Source organism: Amblyomma americanum, chromosome 9 (assembly GCF_052857255.1).
Source record: "Amblyomma americanum isolate KBUSLIRL-KWMA chromosome 9, ASM5285725v1, whole genome shotgun sequence".
Lineage (NCBI taxonomy): Eukaryota > Metazoa > Arthropoda > Arachnida > Ixodida > Ixodidae > Amblyomma > Amblyomma americanum.
In genome coordinates this window covers 113,658,607-113,678,893 of record NC_135505.1, presented here as the reverse complement: position 1 = coordinate 113,678,893, position 20,287 = coordinate 113,658,607, and the positions used below count along the sequence as shown (strand labels likewise).

At 49.8% G+C, this 20,287-nt stretch overlaps 1 protein-coding gene and 2 pseudogenes across 3 annotated transcripts in view; all 3 read left to right on the top strand.

The window, feature by feature from the left end:
- Positions 1-20,287, top strand: part of LOC144104128 (triokinase/FMN cyclase-like) — a 203,296-nt gene that overhangs the window by 43,714 nt on the left and 139,295 nt on the right. The gene's annotated exons all lie outside the window — the stretch shown is intronic.
- Positions 839-1,751, top strand: LOC144105382 (eukaryotic translation initiation factor 4E-1A pseudogene; annotated as a pseudogene).
- On the top strand, positions 15,674-16,693 carry LOC144105381 (eukaryotic translation initiation factor 4E-1A pseudogene; annotated as a pseudogene).

Below are 20,287 nucleotides of genomic sequence, written 5' to 3'. Positions count from 1 at the left end.
GCTCGTCACGATATGCTCGCGGCCTATAGGGAGCAGGGCATACTGCCAGACACCATCAAGACGCTATTGTGGCCGCTGGGCAGTGCGCGCACTCGTGAGCGAACTTTGGTGAGCCTCTGTGCATTCCTCGAACACACGGGCTTGACGTCCCGTCTGTTCTCCGTCAGGTAGTTACACGCAGTTACCGAACGCTCCGCGAGTTCTACCTTGAACGGTTAATAACTGGACGCCCCACTCCAGTTGTAACCAACCAAGTGCTGTGCGCGTGTGTGATTTAATTCCTCTAAAATGAACTAATCACGCGCACAACCTGGACACATTTCTTATTATGTAAATAGTTTGTACATATTACTTCTCCCCCTGTCCTCTATTCCTGTCCCCTCACCTCTTTCATTTCATTTCTCCATTCTGCCTGCTATCCTTTATTTCCGCTGCCCCAGCTCAGGTGCTTCAGTATCGATGGCAGATGCCGGGGCTAGCAAAAATCTTTTCCTTCCTTTTTACTATTATTTTTAATAAAACCACTACCACCACCACATTATTTCTCTTCCTCCATGCTGCAGATTCTCGCAGGGAGGCACACATCGCGCGCATAAAAAGCACATTTCACTACAGAAAAAGAAAATAAAACTATGAAAATGAGCTCACATTTTCAGCATTTCCACTACGATATTTAGCGGCTCTCAGTAGTTCGTTTGACCGCTGTAAGTGGTGTGGGAGTCGCGTGACCGGAGCATGAGCGCTCCTCGGCCTCTCATTGGGCCAGCTCATCCGCGTTCCGCCTTTTTCTGCCAATCGGAACGCCACATTTCGGACAACGCCGTTTGCCTATGCCCTCGCGAGTCGCCTCACGTTCGCAGCGTTCGCAGTTCTGGTGATACCGGCGAGAGATTCGCAGTGAGTGCCACGTGTTAGTTCTGTGATCGTTTGCTATACGCCGAGCCACGTTAAGCTGCCTGCGAGTTTTGCTGAGTATGGCGGCTGAAGGCAAGCACCTCGAGGGCGACTCGAATGATCGTGAGCAGTCCCAGCTGGATCGCACAAGCGCGTCGCTCAGCAGGCCGTTGAAACACCCACTCGAACATCGCTGGAGCCTCTGGTTCTACAGGAACGACAAAAGCCGCAGCTGGGAGGAGAACCTTCTGGAGATCTCATCGTTCGACACAGTCGAGGACTTCTGGGCCCTCTACAACCACCTCGAGTTTCCCAGCAAACTGCCTTCCGGCTGCGACTACTCGCTTTTCAAGACCGCCATCAAGCCCATGTGGGAAGACCCCCGCAACAAGCAAGGCGGTCGGTGGCTCTTCAACATGAGCAAGAACGAGGGGTCAACAGTCTTGGATGACTACTGGCTCGAAGTTCTGCTGTGCCTGATAGGGGAAGGCTTCGGCGAGTTCAGTGATGACGTGTGCGGTGCTGTCGTCCAGATCCGGAACAAGATTGACAAGATTTCTGTGTGGACTGCCGACGTTAGCAGAGTCGACGGAAACGTGAAGATTGGGAAGACTCTGAAGGAAAGGATGAACCTGCATCCACGGTACATCGTCCAGTATCATGCCCATGCTGACACCCAGTCCAAGCACGGCTCCACGGCGAAGGTTAGATATGAAGTTTGAGTGCAGATTGGGACCAGCAGCTCAACGCGAACCTGACTTTAAAGGAAGGCACATCAACCCATGACGGTATTCTGACGCCGAATGGACTTGTATCCGGAGTACTGAGGCATGGAGAAGGTGAAGATTCCTTCAAGAGATATGACCTAGCCCGGTGCGTGTATATTTGTGCCGTTTCTTTTTTTCGCTTGTCTATGTGTGCTGCCGTTGGAAACAAATACAATAAAATTTTATTTCAGTTTTTGCTTGAGTGATTGGTTGTGCGAATCTTTGGCGCTGCGATTTGGCGCCGAAGTTTTAACATAACAACCGATTGGCTTTCCCAAGGCACAAACGTCTCGCGGGCAGGGGCTCGCCTTCAGTGGTTTGATTTTTTTGTTTTTAACTCTAAGAAAATTAATTGGTTTTTAATTGTTTTTTATTGAGAGGGGGAGGAAATGCCGCAGTATTTGTCACATCTCGGCGGGCGCCGGAACCGTGTCGTAAGGGAAGGGATAAAGGAGAGACTGGGAGAAGAAAGGAAGTAGGAGGTGCCGTAGTGGAGGGCTTCGGAATAATTTCGACCACCTAGGGATCTTTAACGTGCACTGACATGGCACACCACACGGGCGCCTTTGCGTTTCGCCTCCATCGAAAAGCTGCCGCCGTGGTCGGGATCATTTAATTGAAATTGGTTTTGAGGTAAGCAAATGACGCAGTAACTGTGTCACGTATAATAGGGAGCCTAAATTAAATTATGATCGAAAGAGTTTTGAAGAAGACTACGAGGTTGGCGATAAGGATGACGTGGATTAACCGAAAACTAAAGAGGTTGAAGAAGAAGAAGCGTTCGGTGAGGTGGGAAGATATGATTGGTGGAGGAGAGAAGCAGAGGACGAAGCTTGTGCGACGTAGCCAACGACGCCGGCCTGAGCACGTCGAACGCCATCTCGACGCCGGCTACTGGACCCATACAACGCCGCAACCGTACCAAACCAACTGTGAGCACGAACGCCGACCGCTAGCAGTAGAACGCTAGTAGTACACGCTGGTAGCAGTGTTCCCGGGTCGTGTGTATTTATAGTCTGTGTTTTGTGTTAGTTTTGTTAGTTTTGTGTTCTAGTGTGTGTGTTAGGGTGTATTAAAGGTGCGTCTGTGTGTGTTCACCTGTCGCCTAGTCAATTCTTTCGGAACGCCAGTAGTAGACGCTGGTAGCAGTGTTCCCGGGTCGTGTGTATTTATAGTCTGTGTTTTGTGTTAGTTTTGTTAGTTTTGTGTTCTAGTGTGTGTGTCAGGGTGTATTAAAGGTGCGTCTGTGTGTGTTCACCTGTCGCCTAGTCAATTTTTTCGGAACGCCAGTAGTAGACGCTGGTAGCAGTGTTCCCGGGTCGTGTGTATTTATAGTCTGTGTTTTGTGTTAGTTTTGTTAGTTTTGTGTTCTAGTGTGTGTGTCAGGGTGTATTAAAGGTGCGTCTGTGTGTGTTCACCTGTCGCCTAGTCAATTTTTTCGGAACGCCAGTAGTAGACGCTGGTAGCAGTGTTCCCGGGTCGTGTGTATTTACAGTCTGTGTTTTCTGTTACTTTTGTTAGTTTTGTGTTCTAGTGTGTGTGTGTCAGGGTGTATTAAAGGTGCGTCTGTGTGTGTTCACCTGTCGCCTAGTCAATTCTTTCGGAACGCCAGTAGTAGACGCTGGTAGCAGTGTTCCCGGGTCGTGTGTATTTATAGTCAGTGTTTTGTGTTAGTTTTGTTAGTTTTGTGTGCTAGTGTGTGCGTCACTTACGGTGCATTAAAGGTGCGTCTGTGTGGGTACACCTGTCGCCTAGTCAATTCTTTCGGAACGCCAGTAGTAGACGCTGGTAGCAGTGTTCCCGGGTCGTGTGTATTTATAGTCTGTGTTTTGTGTTAGTTTTGTTAGTTTTGTGTACTAGTGTGTGTGTCAGGGTGTATTAAAGGTGCGTCTGTGTGGGTACACCTGTCGCCTAGTCAATTCTTTCGGAACGCTAGTAGTAGACGTTGGTAGCAGTGTTTCCGGGTCGTGTGTATATATAGTCTGTGCTTTGTGTTAGTTTTGTTAGTTTTGTGTGCTAGTATGTGTGTCACTTATGGTGTATTAAAGGTGCGTCTGTGTGGGTACACCTGTCGCCTAGTCCGTTCTTTCGGTTCGAGTGTTATCAGGGGAGATCCGTGACAAAGATAAGTGGCGAGCCTGTGCCAGGATTCATTTCCCTTGTTTCCCTTTGCTTTGTCTGGGATCTTTCCGGTTTCTCGATAGTAGAAAGTATGGATTTGGTAAAAACGTTAGAACTCGCGCTCAAGCTAGGTTTAAGCAAGGAAGAGGCGATGCGTCTCTGTGACAAGGAGAACGAACAGGCAAAAAGGCAGAGTGGAAAGGGCGCAACCACGCGTAGACGCTCGCGTAGCCGAAGAGCGGGAGGCAAGAAGAGCTCGCGAGGCAGAACAGGAGAAAAGGATAGAACGGGAGAAGGAGTTTCTTTTGTGGAAACAGGTGCATATCGCGGGAGGATACAATGATCATCGTTCCTTAACGGGCACGGAATCTCCTAGTCTGGCCAGAGTTTGTCCAAGAAAGCTGATGGCTCCTTTTGGTGACAAAAGAGTTGATCTGGACGCATATCTGGAACGATTCAAGCGGTTAGCTTTGGGGTAAGGCTGCGAGCGCAGTGAATGAGCCACGGCATTGAGCATGTGTTTTGTCGTGGAGGCTCTGAATGTGTTTGGAAGGATTCCTGCTACTGAATCCATGAAATATGAGAATGTCAAGAAGGCACTCCTCCAAAGATTCAGGCTTACGGCAGAGGGTTTTCGTGAGAGATTTCGCACCGCAAAACCCGAGGATTCGGAAACCGCTAAGCAGTTTTCCTGTAGGCTGACCAACTATTTTGATAGGTGGCTTGATATGTCAAACACAGAAAAGACTTTTGAAGGGGTGCGTGACAAGCTGGTCACAGAACAATTTTTAACGTGTTGCAGCTCAAAGCTAGCGCTATTCCTAATAGAAAGTTGTGTTCGCTAGAAAAGGTTGCCGACACTGCAGACCAATTTCTCGAGGCTCAAGGGCTGAGAAATATGAGTAACAAGAGCATATGGCGCTGCATCTAAGGCGCGAGTAAGGTCTTTTCTCTGCGGCAAGGTGGGACACCGTGCAGTTGACTGTCGGACTAGTAGCGTTGCTCAAAAGACACAGTTTGTGCGTCACGGTTGTAAGAGCAGGGGTCATACTCTGGGTGAGTGCCGATACAGAACGCAGGACCGAGCTGCATGCGTTGTCGACTCTCGGGCAGAACTTGTCATGCCTCCTGAATTTCCACAGCTGAAGGGAAAGCAAACGCCGCTGGAAAATGAGGCGATGAGTAGAACAAACAAGTCGGAAGCAACAATGCCGGTTGTGGTTGGGCAAATAGGAAACCGCCCTGTACTGGTGCTTAGAGACAGCGGAGCCAACACAGTTTTGGTTCGGAGAAGCCTGGTGAAGGAGGAGGATCTTTCTTACAGGGGAAGCGTCGGCCGTCACTCTTGTATATAGCACAGTAAGGAACCTTCCTGAAGCCAGGATTCTAGTGTCCACGCGATACTATACTGGGCAGATAGTAGCAAAATGCGTAGACCAACCCATCTACGATCATATCTTGGGAAACATTTCGGGTGCAGTTAGTGTCGACGCAGCGCACTCTGAAGCAGCGCACGGAAGCGTTGGCGGTGTTTCGACGGGCTGCTGTATACGTTCAGTATGAATATACTTTGTTTCCTCTGCTTGGTGGGTATCAGTTCGATGAGAGCGTGTTCCATCTGGACGCCGCTTAGTTCGTGGTCAACGAATGTGAGACGCTTCCTAACAAGCGTGCATACACCCCTCCCCTCGAGTTTGCTGCCGTGCGTTTTGTAGCCTGTTAAGGTAGCCGCGTTGGTGAGTTTTTCATTGAGTAATATTACGTCCGATTTACGTGTTGCGTGCCTGATGTGTTGCTGTAAAACCGCCTTTTTGTCGGCGAAGCCGCGACAATTCCACTGCCATATTACTATCCCTTGATTATCTTTAGCCATGTAGATGCTGATGCAAGTTACCCGGCTGCCCTTGATGGTGGCTCGGTCCCGCATCACTGCTCGCCGGTGCGTGTCCGTGTTGCGTGAATACGCAGTGATTCATTATTATTTGCATGTTTCCTTTGGGGTTAGTGGTCCTGTTTGCGAGTCCGAGGACTGTTGCGTGTAGGGTCTCAATGGTACTTTGCATGGTGCATAGCAATTTCTTTTCTGTAATTCCCGCTCGCACCTGGCTCTCGAAACCGCTCTCGTGCTGCTGCTGTTGGTGTATCGCCCGTTTCTTCAGGGCAGATGCGTCCGCGTCAGGAACGCTCGCCGGTACCTACTGTTGTGCGTTCTGTTTGCTTTGTTCCACCACGACGCACTCGCGTCTGAGTTCTCGCATCTCTCGCATTGCTTTTGTATTTGTTCGCGAATTACCGCGTTCTCTTTCCTTAGTGCCTCTAAAATGCCAATATCGGCTTTTTGATTTTGCCCCGCCGCGGTGGCTCAGTGGTTAGGGCGCTCGACTACTGATCCGGAGTTCCCGGGTTCGAACCCGACCGCGGCGGCTGCGTTTTTATGGAGGAAAAACGCTAAGGCGCCCGTGTGCTGTGCGATGTCAGTGCACGTTAAAGATCCCCAGGTGGTCGAAATTATTCCGGAGCCCTCCACTACGGCACCTCTCTCTTCCTTTCTTCTTTCACTCCCTCCTTTACCCTTCCCTTACGGCGCGGTTCCGGTGTCCAACGACATATGAGACAGATACTGCGCCATTTCCTCCCCCCCCCAAAACCAATTATTATTATTATTATTATTATTATTATTATTATTATTATTATTATTATTATTATTATTATTATTATTATTATTATTATTATTTTGATTTTTGCTCTGGGACTGCATGTGCTGTTACGACCCCCTCCCGCGCGATGCCCCGGACAGTGTCCGCCCAGCTAACTTCTCTCCGGGAGTTGGTGTCCTTGATCTCGATCTTGTCGGAACGCGGTTGTGTCTGCCGGCTGCGGGACCGGGACGGGCCACGCGATCTTGATGAGTCACGGGAAGTCTTGCTGAGTCACTTGGGCATGTGCGTTTTGGCACTCCCATCGTCGCCTGCGAATCACGTATACGGAGTCTTGTACCTTGCTTTGCAGGCCTTGTCGGCCGTCATGCGAGCGCCGCCGCACAGGTTACACTTTGGCGAGCATTGGTGTCCCTGGTCTGGGTTGCGAACTCCGCAACCCCTGTTGGGCAAATAGGGGACCGCCCTATATTGGTGCTTAGAGACAGCGGAGCCAACACAGTTTTGGTTCGGAGAAGCCTGGTGAAGGACGAGGATCTTTCTTACAGGGGAAGCGTCGGCCGTCGCTCTTGTAGATAGCACAGTAAGGTACCTTCCTGAAGCCAGGATTCTAGTGTCCACGCCATACTATACTGGGCGGATAGTGGCAAAATGCGTAGACCAACCCATCTACGATCACATCTTGGGAAACATTTCGGGTGCAATTAGTGTCGACGACCCCGATCCCGAGTGGAGGATGCTCGGCGTTGAAGAACATTCATAGGTCCTACGTGCCAAGGATTACACGTCGCTGCCACCGTAAACAGACGAACGTGTGAGTCCTGTTGCAAGCCTCGATTTCCATGATGGCTATCAGAACTCCGCGAGTGACGTGATGCGAATAATTTAAGGACTATAGGAAGAAAATGCAAGAGCGGCAATCGGTCCACGACAGTGCTGCATGTCACCCGCAACCTTGTAAGTGAATGCAGCGCGGAGGCTAGAAAAGCGAGTGCGTCTTTTGCGCTGTATGCGTCTCAATATGCGGCGCACGAAAACACGAGAGGGCGCCTCAGACGAACCACGTGCACGGAACTCCTCCTTTTTTTTTCACTGCGGAACAGGAGTGTGGTTGGGGCGGTGAAATGACGAGCGTGCCCGTACGGGATCGGTGCCAATTTCGGATCGGATCGGTACCGTTAACTGCTCCGTCTAAGGACCCAACTTCTTTTTGCACGTTCCGCCGTTGGCATCGGCCAGCAAGAGCAAACTGAGGTCATGTAAATAATTGTGTTTAAGAGTCAAGTCTGCCTCTTCATGTTATTAATTTATTTATACTACATTTCAGGGTTCGAAAGGTCGTTGAATAAGAAATAAATACAAAAATTCTTTTTATTTATTTTGCACGGATGAAAACTAGCCTGCTCGTTCACTTCAAGTCTTATGTTAAATGAAAAAAAAAACAATTTTTCGTGTTTAATGCCAGAGACACCTAGATATAAAACCACCAGCCTGCAGCCAGCCCGTTCTTTACGGTAATGAAGTCGTGAGTCTGAATCGAGTGGCGGGAAGATTTTATGTATTACAATCAATATTTATTAAATCCAACTTTCTCGCCGACAACTGCGTCTTTTGTTGGCGGACAGAACGTCAGCGTACCCAAAACGAGCCAGATAATACGTTTTTTTTTTTACTAAGAACGATAAATACTTAGAATTGTTCTCTACTTCCCTTAAGTCCTGAGCCTGTTATACGTAAATGGTGCAGCAGGACCTTATTATTTTTCATTCTTTTAGGCCGCCTACTGACTGTCCTTTACATTACATTCCTCTCCATTTAGTTACGTGCACTGGATAGGTTGCTTTGCCTGCAAGCTACACGAAAGCGCATGAATTTTGGCGCGACGCAGCCAGAATTTTGTAGGGCCACAGGGCCGAGGAACCGCGTTTTCGAAATTCCAAAAGCTGAAATCGATATTACTTTCGGCGCGGCTACACGCTTCTAAGTGATTAAGAAACCTAACAGTAATAGTTTAAAAGTTAACTATTCAATAATAGTTAACCAGCCTGCTAGTTAGCACGCCTGTATACTGATGTATTACACTGCTAACAATGCTTTTCTAACAAAAAAAAGTCTATTTTTAAATATTGTGTAAAGTCTTAGGAGAAACAGCCTGCATACCGGCTTGATCCTGTAGTCCAGGTCCAGTTTTATGTTCCCGCGTTTCAAAGTTTCTGTTCGCTACTACCCGCCGCGTTGGCTCAGTGGTTAGGGCGCTCAGCTACTGATCCGCAGTTCCAGGGTTCGAACCCGACCGCGGCGGCCGCGTTTCGATGGAGGCGAAACGATAAGGCGCTCGTGTGCTGTGCGATGTCAGTGCACGTTAAAGATCCCCAGGTGGTCGAAATTATTCCAGAGCCCTCCACTACGGCGCCTCTTTCTTCATTTTTTTTTCTTAGTCCCTCCTTTACCTTTCCCTTACGGCGCGGTTCAGGTGTCCACCTATATGTGAGGAAGATACTGCGCCATTTCCTTTCCCAAAAAAAACAATTTCCAATTCGAATTTCTGTTCGCTACAAGCAAAATGCAGAAAATGTCGAGTACGCGGAGGCTGCGCTGGGCGTTTTTTTTTTAACGCGCACCACCGTGTGGCCGAAACCACGCTGTCGGAGGTATTATTACCGCGTTCGAAACTAAGTTCCGGACCCCTCCACTACCGCGCATACTACATTACGCAGGTTTGGTTTTGTTACAAAAACAAGAAACTTAAAAAAAAATTTGGAGGAAGCTCAGGCTTCACCTTTAAGAGTGAGACACGACAGCGTGTCGCAGCGTAGCCAAGGAGTGCACGGAACGCCATCGCCCGTTCGGCGCGACGCGTGTCCCGTTGGAAAATTTAAGGAAAGGACGCCTGTCTCACATATCTCGGCGGACACCCGAACCGGGCCGTAAGGGAAGGAAAATGAAATGAATAATTGCTTTTAAGGAATTGAAATGATGCCTGTCTCACATTTCTCGCTGGACACCCGGATCGTGCCGTAAGGGAAGGAAAAATCTATCGATCGATCAATAAATTAATCAATCAATTGATCGATCGATCCGTCAATCCATCAGTTAATCAATCAATCGATCGATCCACCGATTGATCAATCAATCATTCCTCCAATCAATCAACCAATTTATCAATCCGCCGACGACACCGGCTTTTCTGCGATACGGGCTCCTTAAAGTCGCGTTAAAAATGAACTTGCCGAGCAGCGCCCAGTCGCAAGTCTGTGACTGACGGCGCGTTCACATCGGCTCGCCAATAAAATATAAGAAATCAGCACGCTCTGTTATCGCATATCATCACAGTTTCTACACATATATTGGACGATTCGTTCCTCACGAGGCATTGCCCTCGAATTACCTTGTCGCTCTTATACTGGCGCTAGCCTCAGCGACTCCAAGTAGGTATCCGCTCCCAAGATCGACAGTAAGGCTGTTCCTTTATCTGTTCATTCGAGTGCGCCTCATTATCTATACGCCCGTATCATGCCCATACTGACACCCAGTCCAAGTATGGCTCCATGGCGAGGGTTAGACACGAAGTTTGACTGCAGCTTGGGAGCGGTTGCTCAACGGGAACCTGACTTTAAAGAAAGGCACATCAACCCATCACGGTATTTGACGCCGAATGGGCTTGTATCGAGAGTTTTGGGACATGGAGATGGTGAAGATTCCGTCAAGAGAAATGACCCAGCCCGACGTCTGTGTGTGTGCCGTTTGTTTTCTCTGTGTACGCTGCTTTTGAAGAAAGTTTTAAAATAAACGTTTACTTTTTGCTGCAATGGTTGGTTGTCCGAATTTACTGCGCACTGACTTGGAGCCGAAGTTTGAAATGATTAACCCACTGGCTTTTCCAAGACACAAACGTCTCGTGGGCAAGGGCTCGCCTTCATTTTTTTTAACTCGTAGAAAATTTGATTCAAGTTGGAATTGAGGAAAGGAAATGACGCAGTAACTGTCTCGCATGCCTCTGTGGACACACGAGCCGCGCGGTAAGGGAAGGCATAAAGAGAGGACTATAGGAGAATAAAGGAAGAAAGAGGTGCCGAATTGAAAGATATTAGAGCTCTGAGCGAGCAAGCAAATCGCTGGAAAAGCTGAGCACGTAACATTTGGTTCGGCTACTGATCCGGAGTTCTTGGGTTCGAGCTCGACCGCGGCGGCTGCGTTTTTACGGAAGCAAATCGCTAAGGCGCCCGTGTGCTGTGCGATGTCAGTGCACGTTAAATATCTCCAGGTTGGTTGGTTGGTAACAACTTAATTTAAGGTCCTAAAGAGCTTTCGACGGCGTGGCCTTAGGTCTCCCACGTGGGGGCGTCGAGGTGTTGCCTCGCCGTCGCCTCGCGGGCCTGCTGGACGGCCCAGGGTTGGTCACCGAGGCTAGGGCTGCGCAAGGCAGCGGCCCACCGCGGCGGGAGGGTTCCGGAGTTAGCACCGTGCGGGTTTTTGTTACAATCCCAGAGCATGTGGGTTAAAGTGGCGATATCCGTGTGGAAAACCTTGCATATATTTGCCGGGTATGTGCCAGGGTAGAGCCTGTGGTATCGTTCCAGGTTGGCGAGCGTTAGCGTCTGCAGTTGTCTGAGGGCCACCGCGTCCGCCCTGTCCAGCTTGTCGTTGGGCGGAGGGAAAGTTCGGTGGGCCAGGCAGAGGGCCTTGGTAATTTCGTTGTAGCTGGTCAAGCAGTCTTTGGTGCTGTCCCATGGACGACGGTCGCCGGCGCGGTTCCCGAGCTCGCGCGCCTTGGCGTGTGCCGTCTTGTTTCGGTTGCGATATGGCTTCGATACTTCTCCCATCTGCGCAGGGAACCACTGAATTCTGGTTTGAAAATCTACCTCCCGCTGGACTTGTCGATTGCTCAGGACTCGGGCCGTGCTCTGTGAGATCCATCCTTTGGCGAAGTTTCGGACCGTTTGTCGCGAGTCACAAGAACCGTGGTGCACGTCGGATCCTGAGGGCGAGTGCCACCGCCGCTTCCTCCGCTTCTTATAGGCGCTCGCACGCTACACTTGCCGTTATACGCGTTTTGCCACTCGAATCAGCGACCGCAACCGCGAATCGCGAGCGTTCTGCGTATTCCGCGACGTCAACGAACCTTGTCCCCGTTTCGTCTTTGTGGCTGTGTAGGAGAGCTCTGGCCCTGGCCACTCTTCTTCCCCGGTTGTGTTCTGAGTGGACGTTCCGTGGAATCGGGTCGGCTCTTATCGTTTGTCTGATCGCGTCCAGAACGGCGACTTTCTGGCCTTGTTGTGCGTGGTAACGGATGCTGAGACTTTCCATGTTCTGGCGTCCGGCTCTCGTGCCCGCTAATTTTTCTAGTTGTGAAGTGCGCTGCGCCTCGGCGATTTCGCTAAGCGTGTTGTGAAGCCCGAGCTGGAGCAATCGGTGCGTGCTGGTGGACTTGGTTAGACCCAGTGCTATCTTGTACTCCCTGCGGATGAGGCTTCTTCGCCCTTGTACGAGTTGTGGAATGCCGCGACGTACGCAATATGGCTCATGACGAAAGAGTGTATGAGTCGTGTGACACTCGCCTCCCTCATTCCGTTTCTTCTGCTAGTGACCCTCTTGAGGATTCGCATGGCGTTAGCCGTGTTGTGCTTTAATTTAGTGATAGTTTCGCCGTTGACGCCGTTGGCCTCGATTAAAATGCCGAGGATCCTAATTATTTGACTATCGGGATGGTTGCTCCGTTGCTCGTGCGTAGTCTGATCTCTTCGTATTTTCGTCTGGTCGTTGCCGCATTCCCACCACCCCCAGGTGGTCTGCCCCTCTGCGTAGGGCGGTAGAGTAGGAGTTCCGACTTAGTACGCGAACATCGTAATCCCGCACCCACAAGGTATTCCTTTATTGTCTCGATTGCTAGTTGCAGTGCCGTTTCGATGTGACCGTCGCTGCCTTCGTGCACCCAGAGTGTTATGTCGTCGGCGTATGTGGCGTGCCACATTTGCATTATTGGCGTTCTGTTTGCTTTGTTCCACCACGACGCGCTCGCGTCTGAGTTCTCGCATCTCTAGCATTGCTTTTGTATTTGTTCGCGAATTACAGCGTTCTCTTTCCTTAGTGCCTATAAAATGCCATTATCGGCTTTTTGATTTTTGCTCTGGGACTGCATGTGCTGTTACGACCCCCTCCCGCGCGATGCACCGGACAGTGTCCGCCCAGCTAACTTCTCTCCGGGAGTTGGTGTCCTTGATCTCGATCTTGTCGGAACTCGGTTGTGTCTTTGCCGGCTGCGGGACCGGGACGGGCCACGCGATTGCGATGTGGATCTGGGTCTGTGCGGCTGGATGGGCGGGAAGTCTTGCTGTGTCACTTGGGCATGTGCGTTTTGGCGCTCCCATCGTAGCCTGCGAATCACGTATACGGAGTCTTGTACCTTGCTTTGCAGGCCTTGTCGGCCGTCATGCGAGCGCCGCCGCACAGGCTACACTTTGGCGAGCATTGGTGTCCCTGGTCTGGGTTGCGAACTCCGCAACCCCTGCAAATAGGGTTGGCGGAATTTGGGCAAACGTCCATGCGGTGGCCGAAGCGTCCGCACTGGTAACAGATGTCAATTTGCTTGCGATACAACGTGCAACGAACGAGTGTTGCGCCGTACCTGACGAGGTTGGGCACTTTGAGTCCGTCGAATGCAATTACAACCGTGGTCGTAGTGCCTATGCGGTTGGCCGCCAGTGACAGTGGGTTTCTTGGGTTTACGATGTTCTCATCCAGTGCTCGGTGTCTGTCCTCAATGTGGATGCCACGAATCACTCCCTTGGTTGTATTATCGGGTGCCATTTCGTACGCGTTGACATCGTGCGATGTTCCTTGTGTGTGAATTAGCCGCATTTGGGCATAGCTGTCCGCGTTCGTTCGTTTCGGTGTGCTGACGACGACGATGTTCTGGTGTAAGTTCGGACAGACCCTGTCTTCCGTACTTTCGTACCCCGTTATGCCGGCGGCCTCGAAGATTGCGGCGGTGACCGTCAGGGCGCCGACCTTAACGATGTCGAGGCCACCTTTTGGTCGAAACATGATTTTGATTTTACCCTTCGGTAGTCTGGGCATGCGTCCTGCATTGATAACCTTTCCTTCGACATGCTTGGGTTTCGTACCTTGTTGGCCGTTGCCAGGCGCGTTCGTTCTTGCATCGATGTCGTGCGTCGCATTCGCACCGCGGTCTTGGGGTCTCGAACGCCGCGCTCCGGCGGTCTTCCATCCGGCTTCTTCGGTAATTGCGTCGGCGGAAATGTCTTCCCCCATCACTTGCACGTTCATTCTTGAGTCACGTTCGTCGGCTTGGGCCGCTTCGTTGGAAAGAGTCCGTAAACGTGGCACCGCGTCCGTCGGCAACGCACAGCTGTTTCGCCGGCTAGGCCTAGCGTCTGGCGTACACGCCTAGACCTAGCGAGGCTACGGCGTGGCCGGAGCGCTGGAAGTTCAATATCTCTGCGAGGAGTAGTGTCCCACCTCAGAACTGGGTATCCATCGATGCCTCTCGACTTAACGGATCCGTTGGTGAAAGATTGGCGGTGAAATACAGTTGTCATCGCTGCGAAATCATGTGTAGAAGACAGAGCCGATGTGAACGCGTCCGCGCACCTCGGCGATTGCAGCACCATCCAAAAACCAGTGTTGTAGGCGTTACCGAAAAAAAGTAACTAAATATGTTACTCGTTACGTTAAAAAAGGAACGCGTTACCACCCTACGTTACCTACAAAAAAGGTAACGCGTTATCGTTACCGTTACCGAAAAAAGTACCGCACGTTACTTTGCCGTTACTTAATGGCCATAAATTTTAATTTTTCGTCACCTTAAGAACGTACGATAACAATTTTACAAAGCTCACATTTCACATATAACATCTAGCCCAAACAACTATTTTACGCGATATCCTGATTTAACGAGAATACTTTGGACAAATGTACAGGAGCTTAGCAATGTTATAGTGGCGTAAAGTTGCCTGTAGAGTTACATGTGTTGGATTCTAACTGTGTGGCACATGATGAAGCCATCGTCTGAATGTGGTAGTGGCACTAAACACAAAATGACACTCCATCATCAATTCTAACTTCACAAAGAAAACATCGCTGAACTCTCAACAAATTTAGAGTAATTCTCAAAAATGTGATGTTCCTAAATGCTCGGCATGCTTCCACTCTGTATAGTGTTGTGTGTGTGAGTGGTTTGGGAAGGGGAGGTAGGTGAAGCCAAGTGTGTGAATGCGTGTTCGATCAGGTGTTTCGTGCTTTATGGCTATTCTGTCTGTTTTTTTTTTACTTGGGTGCGTTGTCAAGGGCAGCTGTTTTCTGGCATGCATGCGAGCCCCAACAAGGGTCGTCAGGACCACCTGTACATTTTGTTTATTTACATCACTTTAGGTACTCCGCGCTTTTTTTTCTAAAAAAGGTGGCGGAGTGGGTCACAACTGGAACAAAAAGTAACTAGTAACGTGACACCTCACGTTACCTAAAAATGTTAACATAAGTACGTTACCCGTTACAGTTCCGAATTGGTAACGAGTACTTTAGTAAGTTATCGAAAAAAGTAACGCGTTACCGGTAACGCCGTTACTTGTAACGCGTTACCGACAACACTGCCAAAAACCAATTTCAGATCCCGAGGTGGTCGAAATTATTCCGGAGCCCTCGATTACGGCACCTCTTTCTTCCTTTCTTCTTTCACTCCCTCCTTTATCCCTTCCCTTGCGGCGCGGCACAGGTGTCAGCCGACATGTGAGGCAGATACTGTGCCATTTCCTTTCCAGAAAAACCAATTTTCTCTTTTCTGTAGACCATCGGTGTTCATTGTGTTCGTTGGCGTTGACAATGTTCTAGAGACTCCAATGATTTCAAGGAAAGGAAGGGCGCATAACTGGCTCCCTGGCCCCCTGGGTCCCCCTGTTAAAAATTGAAAATTGCACATTATTTCTCTTCCTCCATGCTGCAGATTCTCGCAGGGAGGCACACATCGGGCGCATAAAAAGCACATTTCACTACAGAAAAAGAAAATAAAACTATGAAAATGAGCTCACATTTTCAGCATTTCCACTACGATATTTAGCGGCTCTCAGTAGTTCGTTTGACCGCTGTAAATGGCGTGAGAGTCGCGTGACCGGCGCATGAGCGCTCCTCGGCCTCTCATTGGGCCAGTTCATCCGCGTTCCGCCTTTTTCTGCCAATCGGAGCGCCAGATTTCGGACAACGCCGTTTTCCTATGCCCTCGCGAGTCGCCTCACGTTCGCAGCGTTCGCAGTTCTGGTGATACCGGCGAGAGATTCGCAGTGAGTGCCACGTGTTAGTTCTGTGATCGTTTGCTATACGCCGAGCCACGTAAAGCTGCCTGCGAGTTTTGCTGAGTATGGCGGCTGAAGGCAAGCAACTCGAGGGCGACTCGAGTGATCGTGAGCAGTCCCAGCTGGATCGCACAAGCGCGTCGCTCAGCAGGCCTTTGAAACACCCACTCGAACATCGCTGGAGCATCTGGTTCTACAGGAACGACAAAAGCCGCAGCTGGGAGGAGAACCTTCTGGAGATCTCATCGTTCGACACAGTCGAGGACTTCTGGGCCCTCTACAACCACCTCGAGTTTCCCAGCAAACTGCCTTCCGGCTGCGACTACTCGCTTTTCAAGACCGCCATCAAGCCCATGTGGGAAGACCCCCGCAACAAGCAAGGCGGTCGGTGGCTCTTCAACATGAGCAAGAACGAGGGGTCAACAGTCTTGGATGACTACTGGCTCGAAGTTCTGCTGTGCCTGATAGGGGAAGGCTTCGGCGAGTTCAGTGATGACGTGTGCGGTGCTGTCGTCCAGATCCGGAACAAGATTGACAAGATTTCTGTGTGGACTGCCGACGTTAGCAGAGTCGACGGAAACGTGAAGATTGGGAAGACTCTGAAGGAAAGGATGAACCTGCATCCACGGTACATCGTCCCGTATCATGCGCATGCTGACACCCAGTCCAAGCACGGCTCCACGGCGAGGGTTAGATATGAAGTTTGAGTGCAGATTGGGACCAGCAGCTCAACGGGAACGTGACTTTAAAGGAAGGCACATCAACCCATGACGGTATTCTGACGCCGAATGGACTTGTATCCGGAGTACTGAGGCATGGAGAAGGTGAAGATTCCTTCAAGAGATATGACCCAGCCCGGTGCGTGTATATTTGTGCCGTTTCTTTTTTTTTGCTTGTCTATGTGTGCTGCTGTTGGAAAAAAATTACAATAAAATCTTATTTCAGTTTTTGCTTGAGTGATTGGTTGTGCGAATCTACGGCGCTGCGATTTGGCGCCGAAGTTTTAACATAACAACCGACTGGCTTTCCCAAGGCACAAACGTCTCGCGGGCAGGGGCTCGCCTTCAGCGGTTTGATTTTTTTTGTTCTAACTCGTAAGAAAATTAATTGGTTTTTAATTGTTTTTTATTGGGAGGGGGAGGAAATGCTGCAGTATTTGTCACATCTCGGCGGGCGCCGGAACCGTGTCGTAAGGGAAGGGATAAAGGAGAGACTGGGAGAAGAAAGGAAGTAGGAGGTGCCGTAGTGGTGGGCTTCGGAATAATTTCGACCACCTAGGGATCTTTAACGTGCACTGACATGGCACAGCACACGGGCGCCTTTGCGTTTCGCCTCCATCGAAACGCTGCCGCCGTGGTCGGGATCATTTAATTGAAATTGGTTTTGAGGTAAGCAAATGACGCAGTAACTGTGTCACGTATAATAGGAAGCCTAAATTAAATTATGATCGAAAGAGTTTTGAAATAAGGATGACGTGGATTAACCGAAAACTAAAGAGGTTGAAGAAAAAGAAGCGTTCGGTGAGGTGGGAAGATATGATTGGTGGAGGAGAGAAGCAGAGGACGAAGCTTGTGCGACGTAGCCAACGACGCCGGCCTGAGCACGTCGAACGCCATATCGACGCCGGCTACTGGACCCATACAACGCCGCAACCGTACCAAACCAACTGTGAGCACGAACGCCGACCGCTAGCAGTAGAACGCTAGTAGTACACGCCGGTAGCAGTGTTCCCGGGTCGTGTGTATTTATAGTTTGTGTTTTGTGTTAGTTTTGTTAGTTTTGTGTTCTAGTGTGTGTGTCAGTTAGGGTGTATTAAAGGTGCGTCTGTGTGTGTTCACCTGTCGCCTAGTCAATTCTTTCGGAACGCCAGTAGTAGACGCTGGTAGCAGTGTTCCCGGGTCGTGTGTATTTATAGTCTGTGTTTTGTGTTAGTTTTGTTAGTTTTGTGTGCTAGTGTGTGCGTCACTTCGGGTGCATTAAAGATGCGTCTGTGTGGGTACACCTGTCGCCTAGTCAATTCTTTCGGAACGCTAGTAGTAGACGTTGGTAGCAGTGTTTCCGGGTCGTGTGTATTTATAGTCTGTGCTTTGTGTTAGTTTTGTTAGTTTTGTTAGTTTTGTGTGCTAGTATGTGTGTCACTTATGGTGTATTAAAGGTGCGTCTGTGTGGGTACACCTGTCGCCTAGTCCATCCTTTCGGTTCGAGTGTTATCAGGGGAGATCCGTGACAAAGATAAGTGGCGAGCCTGTGCCAGGATTCATTTCCCTTGTTTCCCTTTGCTTTGCCTGGGATCTTTCCGGTTTCTCGATGGTTGAAAGTATGGATTTGGAAAAAACGTTAGAACTCGCGCTCAAGCTAGGTTAAAGCAAGGAAGAGGCGATGCGTCTCTGTGACGAGGAGAACGAACAGGCAAAAAGGCAGAGAGGAAAGGGCGCAAGCACGCGTAGACGGTCGCGTAGCCGAAGAGCAGGAGGCAAGAAGAGCTCGCGAGGCAGAACAGGAGAAAAGGATAGAACGGGAGAAGGAGTTTCTTTTGTGGAAACAGGCGCATATCGCGGGAGGATACAATGATCATCGTTCCTTAACGGGCACGGAATCTCCTAGACTGGCCAGAGTTTGTCCAAGAGAGCTGATGGCTCCTTTTGGTGACAAAAGAGTTGATCTGGACGCATATCTGCAACGATTCAAGCGGTTAGCTTTGGGGTAAGGCTGCGAGCGCAGTGAATGGGCCACGGCATTGAGCATGTGTTTTGTCGTGGAGGCTCTGAATGTGTTTGGAAGGATTCCTGCTGCTGAATCCATGGACTATGAGAATGTCAAGAAGGCACTCCTCCAAAGATTCAGGCTTATGGCAGAGGGTTTTCGTGAGAGATTTCGCACCGCGACACCTGAGGATTCTGAAACCGCGAATCAGTTTTCCTGCAGGCTGACCAACTATTTTGATAGGTGGCTTGATATGTCAAGCACAGAAAAGACTTTTGAAGGGGCGCGTGACAAGCTGGTGACAGAACATTTTTTAACGTGTTGCAGCTCAAAGCTAGCGCTATTCCTAATAGAAAGTTGTGTTCACTAGAAGAGTTTGCCGACACTGCAGACCAATTTCTCGAGGCTCAAGGGCTGAGAAATATGAGTAAGGCAAGGGAGGAAACACAAAAGGTCCCAGAGACAGATGCGGCAAGACCAAGAGCATATGGCGCTGCATCTAAGGCGCCACTAAGGTGTTTTCTCTGCGGCAAGGTGGGACATCATGCAGTTGACTGTCGGACTAGTAGCGTTGCTCAAAAGACACAGTTTGTGTGTCGCGGTTGTAAGAGGAGGGGTCATACTCTGGATGAGTGCCGATACAGAACGCAGGACCGAGCTGCATGCGTTGTCGACTCTCGGGCATAACTTGTCATGCCTCCTGAAGTTCCACAGCTGAAAGGAAAGCAAACGCCGCTGGAAAATGAGGCGGTGAGTGGAACAAGCAAGTTGAAAGCAACAATGCCGGTTGTGGTTGGGCAAATAGGAGACCGCCCTATAATGGTGCTTAGAGACAGCGGAGCCAACACAGCTTTGGTTCGGAGAAGCCTTGTGAAGGACGAGGATCTTTCTTACAGGGGAAGCGTCGGCCGTCACTCTTGTAGATAGCACAGTAAGGTACCTTGCTGAAGCCAGGATTCTAGTGTCCACGCCATACTATACTGGGCAGATAGTGGCAAAATGCGTAGACCAACCCATCTACGATCATATCTTGGGAAACATTTCGGGTGCAGTTAGTGTCGACGACCCCGATCCCGAGTGGAGGATGCTCGGCGTTGAAGAACATTCAGAATGTCCTACGTGCCAAGGATTACACGTCGCTGCCACCGTAAAAAGACGAACGTGTGAGTCCTGTCGCAAGCCTCGATTTCCATGTTGGCTATCAGAACTCCGCGAGTGACGTGATGCGAATAATTTAAGGACTATAGGAAGAAAATGCGAGAGGCAATCGGTCCTCGACAGTGCTGCATGTCACCCGCAACCTCGGAAGTGAATGCAGCGCGGAGGCTAGAAAAGCGAGTGCGTCTTTTGCGCTGTATGCGTCTCAATATGCGGCGCACGAAAACACGAGAGGGCGCCTCAGACGAACCACGTGCACGAAACTGCTCATTTTTTTTCACTGCGGAACAGGAGTGTGGTTGGGGCCGTGAAATGACGATCGTGCTCGTGCGAGATTGGGGCCAATTTCGGATCGGATCGGTACCGTTAACTGCTTCGCTTAAGGACCCAACTTCTTTTTGCACGTTCCGCCGCTGCCATCGGCCAGCAAGACCAAACTGAGATCATGTAAATAACAGTGTTTTACAGTCAAGTTTGCCTCTTCATGCTGTTAATTTATACTACATTTCAGGGTTCGAATGGCCGTTGAATAACAAATAAATATAAAAATTCTTTTATTTCTTTAGCACGGATGAAGACTAGCCTTCTCGTTCACTTCAAGCCTTATGTTAAATGAAAAAAAACAATTTTTCGTGTTTTTTTTTATTGATACTTTTGACCCTCGCTTGAGGGTCGTTACAGG